We start from the raw sequence: 9,517 nt of genomic DNA, 5'->3' as shown, positions 1-9,517 counted from the left end.
ATATGTCAATACTAACACTAACACAAGTAAACTTGTTTTCACTCATCCTAACTTGATTCAAATAAGCTTTCCAAAAATATGTTTCAATTTTTTTCCAATATCTTAGTCATTTTCTAACCCTAAACTTAATCTTAACTGGAACATTAAGAATAACCATAACCCTAATTGCAAGTTGATTCTAATACTAATAGCAATACTCTAGTTCACATTCATTCTAATTCCTGCCAGGCTTATTCTAAAATTTACCTTCAATTTGACTCTCATTTTTTTCTCCTTCACTCTAAATCCAATCATGGCTAGAATCGTAACCATATCCTTGACACTAACAGTATCTCACTTCTAAAATTTATGAAAAATGCCTGCTTTGTGTCATCATTATTGAAATTTCACCTGTAATTCTTGAAATAAATTGCAGGTTTTCCTAAACCCTATGGATTTTCTCACTTTTAACTCTGAATCTATCTTGTTCCTTAACAGGAATCATTATATCCATTGATCTCAAATCCTGATATTATGAAATACATTATACTTCCAGTATCCAAGCTTTTCCTGAATTCCTAGAACCTAAAATAAGTTCAGATTTACTTAACATTTAACACATTTCTTTTCTTTTTCTTTTTGTCCAACGTGGGGCTTGAACTCTGGGCCTGGGCATGATCCCTGAACTCTAGGTCATGATCCCTCAGTTCATTAGCTGTAGGTGTGAAACTTTACCACTTGAGCCACAGCACCACTTTTGGGTTTTCTGGTGGTTAATTGGAGATAAATGTCTCATGGACTTTCTGCCCTGGCAGGCTTTGAACTGCGATCCTCAGAAATCAGCTTCCTGACTAGCTAAGATAATAGGCACGAGAAACTAGTTTAACCAATTTATTTATCCTATTCTCAATCCCCCTTAACCAGAAACCTAATCCTAATCAAAATCTGATTTAACACCAAATAGTTACTGTAAGGAAAATTGTCTAGATTATTCAATCACACATTTTTTTGTTTCTACTTCTTATTGGAAAACTAAATTTTACACTAAAGCTTATCCTTCCCTAAACCTAAGGAGAACAAAATGTAATTCACCTTTAAGCCAAATTATGTCTAAATGTTTAAAGTTACACAGACACTGGTTTTCATTAATTCTAACCTTGATGCCATTCATTCTTCTTAAAATATGTTGCAATTTTGCACCTTTTTAAATCTTACATCTTTTTCTCATGCTAACCCCAGCTCTAATTGGAACACCTTGCCTAATCCTAAACCTACATATAACCGAATCATAATGTTAATAGCAAGCCTCTATTGCACTTTAATTCTCTTGCTCAGGATGTAGGTCTAAATTTTACTTGCATTTTGAGCCTACATTTTTTAAGTGTTTTTCTATTTCCTGTCAGGTTTTCTTTTTCTTTTTTTTTTTTTTTTGTCGGTCATGGGGCCTAAATTTTGGCATTGGGCACTGTCCCTCCACTCTTCAGATCAAGGCGAGTGCTCTACCACTTAAGCCAAAGCGCCACTTATGGTTTTCTAGTAGTTTATTGGAGATATGAGACTCACAGACTTTCCTGCCTGGGCTGCTTGGAACTCTGATCCTCAGACATCAGCATCCTGAGTACCTAGGATTAAAAGTGTTAGCCACTGACACCCATCTTTATTATATTTTTAAATTTTATTTTATTGTAAAGATGCTTTAAAGACAGATTAGTTATACGAGTAAGGTAATGGGTATATTTCTTGTTGAGCATTGTTACACCCTTCTTTGTTGTTCTCCTACTAGCCCCCCTCCCTTAATCCTCCCTCCTCTTGGTGTAAAGTCCCTTTACAACATAGGGTCTTCTGAGTATCATTGTTGCAATGAGTCATCCTGTATTGAACCTATTTCACTAACCTTAATTCTAATTTTGTCTGGGATCCTAAATCTAACCATAATAATAATGATAGCTAAATTCAGAAGTTAATAAAAATATTCAAGTTTTTATTCATCTTGTTAATCCACTATACAAGTTGAATTAAATTGCAGTTTACCTTAATTATTTTTCCAAATTAGATTATATGTGCATATATAAAGATGTAACTTTATGTGAAATACAGAAGATCTTTGGAAGAAGAAGTAATGAAAAGAAAATAGAAGGTGGGAGTATAATCAAATGCTTTAAACATATTATGGAATTGCCACTTCTGACATTAATAACCATTAACAAAATAACTAAAAATTAATAAAGAACACACTGTTGTCTAGTATTTTTTAAGAGAGCCATGATATGTCTTGTGAATAAAATACTTGTGTTAGATAAACTTTGTTCATGCATATTTTATATTGTTATTGGTCAATTATTAACTTAGTAAGAAAAATATATCAAATAAGATTCCATGAAAAAATCATAAAACAGTTTTTTAGTAATTGAGAAAAAGTTATAGTCATGAATTTTAGGAAACTAAATTTCTATTTTTCTATGAAGCAATAATTTAGGTTTACTAATCTAGTTATTTTAGAGAACATATTGGCATGACAAACAACTAACTGTATATCTTGTTTCTTTAATGTGTGATGTTTAAACATTGTCTTTCATTCAAATGAATACTTAGGTTTACTTTTCAATGTAAATGCAATTTTATCTCCTTTCAAAACAAGTATTTACCCTGCAATTAAATGTATTAGCATATTCAAGTATTTAAAAGTTAAAAATTCTATGTTTGATATGTAGCTCCACATATTCAGAATGACAGAATTTTTGTATTCATAAATGTCTAACCACTGGGATTTTTGCTTCATCAATATAAATTATCTCATGAGGTTGTTGCAAAGGCTCCAATAACCAGTGTGGTCAAAACATTTCCTGAATTCTGAAAATTAAATCTTATCATTTTCAGCCTTTGATTATATCATTTATTGTCTCTTCAGAGAAATTAAGCTAAACTATATACTACTTTTTAAAGATTTTGCTCACATTGTAAATAATATCAACACAGGTCACAAAGAGACTGATTATTTCAGACTCATCATATTTGGTAAAGTTAGTGTGAAGAATGTAGAGAGCAGAAGTTTCATATACTCAATAAATATTTTTGGTTAATTTAAATTAAATTAAATATCTGGATTTCTAATTAGGAGGTTAATCACATGGAAACAGGAAAATAATTTTTTAAAAATAATTACTTTGGGACCATTTTTCTTCTTAAAATATGAAGCAAAAATATCTTTAAGAATATATTTTTTTATTAAAATGTTTTAACCTTTAGTAAACTGCTTTATACTTTAATATAAAGTCTGTCTCAAAATAGAAATTCTACAACTAATCTAATGTATGTTTTCATGCACAAAATTCTGTAACTTCTAGTCTTATGTGATTTTAATTATATTTTTTAGTTGTGATATGATCCCTACTTATATTAATTACAAACTTCTGTAATTATACAAATCATGCCGGTACACACTAACTTATGTAAGATAATATTCAAAAAAAATTATCTTTTTTTTCCGTCTCCAACAGGGAAGGATGATGTGCTGAAGTATATTAAATGAAAGCACACTAACAAAGAGTCTTTACGGAATGGAAATTTGCAACATGAGGATGAGAACATGAGCACTTTCTACTTGGCTGAACAGGAATTTTTGTTTCTACAGTACTTTCTTACCTTTTAATCACACAGGGAAAGCCATAACCTTTGAAATTCATATGAAGGAATTGCTTTACTAAAAGATGTGGCAACCCTGCTCAAAAGCTCAATCTTATCACTAGGTCTTTGTGCTTGCTGGCTGATCTATTTCTCTATCATATGTTTCATATTATTAAACATATTAATAATTAAGCAGTAAGTACATTACAGGAGATTCCTGAAAATCACAGCTATTACAGTTTAGTAATCAGAAGTGAGGAAAAAGATTGTATTAATCTCCAATTTCTCCCTTTGGCCTTCAATTTGCCAATTAATTTTCAGAACAATCATGTAAGATGTTAGTTTATTTTTCCCTTTTTAGTTAGAGATTAAGCAAGTGTTTTTTTTTTTTTTTTGCAGTAAAAAGTGATGACAATGGTATCAGAGCTCTGGTAAGGGCACCTTCTCCTTAACAATTAATGCCCTATGGACTGTAAATATAGAAGCCACACTAAAATTCTCTACACACACACACACACACACACAAACACACAAACACACTCACAAACACACACACACACACACACACAAACAAGCACACAGACACACCACTTCCACCCAGACACATCAGATATATGTTCCATTCCCTTGTAATGATTGTTGATTAATGTTTGCTGCATTGCTTTATCTCAGCTTCAAGATCTTTCCTGGACCTTTATCTTTCCCCGAGTTCAAGTCCCTAATTCTTAGTATACCGAGTGTCTGTGTATTCACAATAGGTTCCTGCCTGCTTCAAGCCAATTAATACCCTGAATACAGTATCCTCAAACTTCACATCCCAGTCAAACTCCATGAGTTTATACACCGTTGCAAAATACTAAAATTTTTTGGATGTAGAAACCAAGAGAACACCCACCTTGTTACTATAGTAGAAATTGACATCATGAAAGTAGAAGAATATTGATCAAGAAATGAGGTAAGAGAATGGGAGTATGTCTAAAATGTAGAATACTGGATATGTGTTACAGATACAAAATCATCATCTATAGGCGTATTTATTGAAAACGTAATCATATATTGAAAGCACTATTTACAAATACAGTTTTCCAGTTACTTTGCTTACCTATCACTTCTGATCACAAATCCGCTCATGAATTTTTATAGTATCTTTGAATAAAGATTTGCATGTATGTATCATCTTAAAATAAGACAGTATGCTTTTACATCTTTCTTTCTATATGACAAGCCCTTATTTTTTGTTTCCCTGTTTGCTGAATAACTGTTTTCCTGGAAACAAGATATTCACATCAAATCTGGGTGTAATTTTTATTTCTTAAATTTGAAATATAAACTTTGTTGTGACTTGTCATTTTCTAAAGATGAGTGATATTCATGAACACTAATATGTTGGTGCCTTTAAGTAAACTGAGACTTGATGTGGTATGATAGTTCTTGTGTCTAATTGACATAACCATTAGATGATTCATGTATAAACATGTGCATTGCACTTTTTTATTTTTATATATAACATAGTCCCCAAGGATATACATTAAAGTGATAAGGGGGGGTTGTCTGCATGTTCCATACTTTATATTTATTTCAGTAAATGTACTAGAAATAAATGATGTTTACTGGAACAATATAAAAGAACATATTTTCTTTAGAACATATTTCTAAAGATAATAGATTTATTGTTTAAAGAATAGAAAAGAGTAAAATAGGTTTCTTGCTTGAGACTGCATAAATTACATATGAATGTAGCTCAAGATGAGACTCAGTGATAAATTCATATTAATATTACTGATTTATATCACAATATAAGCAATATAGGTATTTTAAAGAACGGGACATTCCAAGCCCTAGATACCTAATAGATGAAGAATGGTATTGAAAATAGCAGAGGAAATCAATTCAACATGCAGATGTTATGATTTTATAATACTAATACGAAAAAAAATGGAGCATTTGCCTTTCTGAAGGAGAATGTTTAGCCAGTAATTTCAATGAAAGGCATCAGTTGTAATCAGTCTAAAGTCTTTTCCTCCAAGATATCCAACAGTACTATACTCATCCTCTGAAGAGTAAATAAGAGTTAAGTAGCTTTGCTTAATATTAATTTAATTGTGGCAAATAGGTTAAAATGCCTGCACTCTTTCTTTCAATGTAATAACTTACATTTGTTTTACTAGACTCAAGACCCCCCGAAGACCACTCAACCAATACAAGTAACAAAGGCATATTTTATTTGCAAGCTCCAGGCTGGTGCTCTGTGCAATCGGTAACCCATGACACTAAGAGACCCCAAGCATAGAATCAGCACAGTTTTTATAGTATTGAACAAACAACTTTATGGAAGTTTTAAATGAGAAATTACGTGATTGATTAACAGTTAAATAAACTAAGCTATACATATGTGATTGGCTAATATTATTGAGGTGTTATTGACAAGAAGTGTCTGGCCACTGGGTCACCGTGTCCTGCATGGCCAACCAATGTTTGGTCAATGCATTTGGAGAAAATTCCTGTGGCTTTCCCGAGGATTGTTTATGTGTCAGTTGTCCAGGAAGTGTTTTTCTTTTGTGTCATTTCTGGGTCCAACCCATGGTTATTTTCATAATTCATACCTCACAAGATGGTTGCTAGCCTGAAATGTAGTTACTTAGGCCTTCATTGTGCCTCTTTAAGCTTTTAGCTCTTCACATTTCATATTATTACTGTCTCTTCATACAAGCCAGAAATCACTATGTAAAAGTAACACAAACTGAAAAACAAAAATAACTTGATACAACCATCACAAATCCTAAATTATGTGAAAAAAATCCACAATATAATAAATGAACCAGAGGAAGGGGAAAAACAGTGGCAGAATAACAACAGGAATGTACCCTAGATTTCCCTAACGAAACAGAGATTTAGAGTCCTAGAAGGTACTCCATTTCTAGGGTGTCACACCAAGTTAGGCATAATTATATATTGATACACAATTCAAAAGAATATTTTATACTGTCTTCACAAAAAAACAGAAATCTATGAAAAGTTACCCAGGCAGGAAGGTGACTGCTGTGACTGTGTTGGCCAACATATTCAAAAACACAATTGCAGTGTGGAAATGAAAGGGCCACTTGGGAAAAAAAAATCATGAACAGAGAGACAGTCACATATAAACACAGGCACAATTCACCTTACCACTGGATAGTCGGAATTGTCGTTGGAACCACAAGTATTAATTTCACAACATCTCTCACAACTGATCTCTTCTCCTACACTTAATGATCTAGACAAAAACCTAATTCCTGAAAAACAAATCACAACAGAAGACCAAAGAAACACCTGACAAATCATCCAAGAACATAGATAGTCACCTATTAAAATCATACATTCCCCCAAATGAAAGCCAAGAAACACTTCAAATGGACAGAACAAATCAGAAAATTATGAGAAAAGTCATGCCAAGGTAATATAATTCACACAGTAAATGAACGGGCATTAGAACAATCAATTATCTAGAAGATATTTTTCAAAATACATTACAAATACTGCTGAAAAATGTGATTAATGAAAAGATACAAAACCTCTGCAAGGAAATTTGAAAAAAAGATGAGACCAAGCAAAGATCAGCAAAATATTTCATGGAGACTCCAAACACAAAGAAAAATAAATTCTGAGAAGGCAAGAGAGTCCAAGGGAAAAATGGATGCCAAGTTAAAAGATATGAGAGAACATACAGCTAAAACACATACCTCCCAAGCCACCATCCAATAAAAAGTTGTAAAGAAAATCCATACAAACCTAAAATAAAGCTTTAATAAAGAGATAGAAGCCCTAAAAAAATAACCAATTGTAAGACAGGGAAATCAAACAGAGAGGCTAATTAAGATAAGAGAAGCCCTTTAGAACACCAAACAGTATAAGAACAGAACAAACCACCATCACATCATAATCCATTAGAGGATCATTAGACATCAATGAAGGGATTCTTAAATATGTCAGGAGAAAAGACAGATTATATAAAGGATATACAGTCAGAATAAATACAAATTTCTTAGCTGATATGGTAAAAAGGGGAGCCTCACATGATATATGACAAACATTAAAGGCAATCAACTACCAACCGTAAATATGGTCCCAAGCCAAACTCTCCTTTACATTAAAAGGATATATAAAAATATTTCATGCCAAAGAAATCTTGAAAAAATGTATCTCCACCAAATCAACAGGATAGAAGTTAATCAAATATATCCTACATAGAGAAGCTCATGAAGAACAGGAACTGGTTATATAAAATGCTCCCTACCAGTGAACAAGGTAAATATATTTAGAGTAGATGAGACACAGAGCCTAACAGCAGGTGAATAACATAGCAGGACTTATGAGATATTTCACAGACTTAACTCTCAATATCAATGGATTTAACTTTCCAATTAGAAAACAGACTAAATAGTATAATAAAACAAGACACATGCATGTAATATATACAAGAGACACATTTTATTGAAAAAAAAACACATACTCAAACTGAAAGGCTGGAAGGAAAATTTTCAAGCACATGAACACCATAAACAGGCCACAGTAGAATTACTAACATAAGATAAAATAGAATTCAAAATAAAATTACTAGGAAGAGACATTATATATTGATAAAAGCACATCTCCATTAGGTATATATATCAAGTCTAAGTATCAATGGCTGGAGCACCCCACTTCATCAACCAAATATTACTTAACCAAAAAAACATTTCTCAACACATCATTGAAATGCATGGATAGGTCATGCAGGAAAAACTCAACCAAGAAACTGAAGACCTAAATAACTACATTGAATGTCTAGCCCTAACAGACATCTACAGAATATACATTCAGCATCAGTATACACATTCTTCACAGCAGCTCATGAAAGAGTCTCCAAAATAGAACATATCCTATATCACATAGAAATTTTATCCAAATTGAAAGAAAAATTATTTGAATTCCCATATCTTGTCAGACCACAAGAGAATAAACTTAGAATTAAAAAAGCTAAAGCAAAAAAAAGTTCCCAAACCCATGAAGATTGAACAACACATTGCTGAATGACCAGACACTGAATACATTAGAATGAAAATCTGAAAGTTTCTGAAATTTAACAAATTGAACACACAAAATAACAACTCCTCTGGGAAACAGTAAATGCAGTACTTAGAGGAAAATTTATAGCTCTAAGTGCCTACATCAAGCAATTGGGGAAATCTGAAGTTTTGTTTTAATTATATACCTGAAAATTCTTGAAAACAAGAAAGAGGCCAAACCCAAAGCAGAAGACAGAAACAAATAAAAAAAATTAAATCAGAAATAACTAAATAAAGACAAACTAAAAAATAAAAAGATCAACAAAACAGAATTGGTTGTTTCAATAAATTAACAGACTTGGCAGACCCTTACCAAATCTAAGAAGAGAACTTACATAGATAGAAAGATAAATAGAAAGCACACTGGTTGGGAGAAGTTCGTTACTTGCTCTGCAAAAGGCAATGGCATTACATATCAAATATATTTAGAGCCCTAGCAGTTAACTCCCCCAAAAAACAAATCTTCAAAGAAACAACCCTCTTAATAAGTGGGCTAAAGATTTAAAGAGAGACTTCTCAGAAGAATAAATATGAATGGCCAATTGAAACATGAAGGAATATGCAACATTTCTGGCCATAGAAATACAAATAAAAGCAACATTGAGATTCCACCTCCCTCCAGTTTGATGACCATTATGAAGAAAACTAATAATAACAGAGGCTGGTCTGGTGGGAATGTAGCCAAACAGGAATGTTACTACACAATTGGTTGAAAAGTAAACTTGTTCAAATACTCCATAAAGAAGTATACAGGTTCCTCAGAAGATCTCCCCTATAACCCAGCAATCCCACTCCTGGACAATTACCCAAATGACCAAAGACAAGGCCAC

Source organism: Dipodomys merriami, unplaced genomic scaffold, assembly GCF_024711535.1.
Source record: "Dipodomys merriami isolate MVZ:Mamm:240054 unplaced genomic scaffold, mDipMer1.0.p SCAF_840, whole genome shotgun sequence".
Taxonomy (NCBI): domain Eukaryota; kingdom Metazoa; phylum Chordata; class Mammalia; order Rodentia; family Heteromyidae; genus Dipodomys; species Dipodomys merriami.
The sequence above is the reverse complement of the archived record's forward strand: the minus strand, read 5'-3'. Positions refer to the sequence as shown.